The following is a 708-nucleotide window of genomic DNA, read 5'->3' as shown; positions in this document are numbered from 1 at the left end:
TTTAATTGTATTTATTGTATTTTAAAGAGAGACAGAGTTAAAATCCTTATTTATACGTGCACTTTGAAATCTTCTAAAATTTATAAGTTCTTGAGATAAACTCTAAAATTGTTTTGCCATCTTTAATTACATTGTTTTTTGGCCCAGTGCATTAATTTAATAGACTTTTTTTGTAAATTATATTATTGTAATTTATTTAATTGTATTTTAAAGAGAGACAGAGTTAAAATCCTTATTTATACGTGCACTTTGAAATCTTCTAAAATTTATAAGTTCTTGAGATAAACTCTAAAATTGTTTTGCCATCTTTAATTACATTGTTTTTTGGCTGTGTTTAACCAGTGCATTACTGATTGGGTAATTCTATATGAGAAAGTATAAGGAGCCAATGATCTAAGCGTATAATGTGAACAATGAAGGTTTAGAAAGTATTAGAGATATTATTATTAGTGTTACATTATCCTATCAAGTTACGTTTTTGGGATGAGTGGTTTCAAGATATGGTATAAGAATTCTAGATCCGAAAGGTTCAAGGGTTTGAACCTTGGTGAACTCAAAATTAACTTTTTATAACATGAGATGTTTATTATCCCTGGTATCCGGATGGTTATTCTGTATAGTATAAGCACATTTAAATCTTAGTATAATTTGTATTCATTAGATAATACTTTTAAACTATTTTAAAATCATGATAAATTTTTTAATCAA

Source organism: Arachis ipaensis, chromosome B10 (assembly GCF_000816755.2).
Source record: "Arachis ipaensis cultivar K30076 chromosome B10, Araip1.1, whole genome shotgun sequence".
Taxonomy (NCBI): Eukaryota; Viridiplantae; Streptophyta; class Magnoliopsida; order Fabales; family Fabaceae; genus Arachis; species Arachis ipaensis.
The sequence above is the reverse complement of the archived record's forward strand: the minus strand, read 5'-3'. Positions refer to the sequence as shown.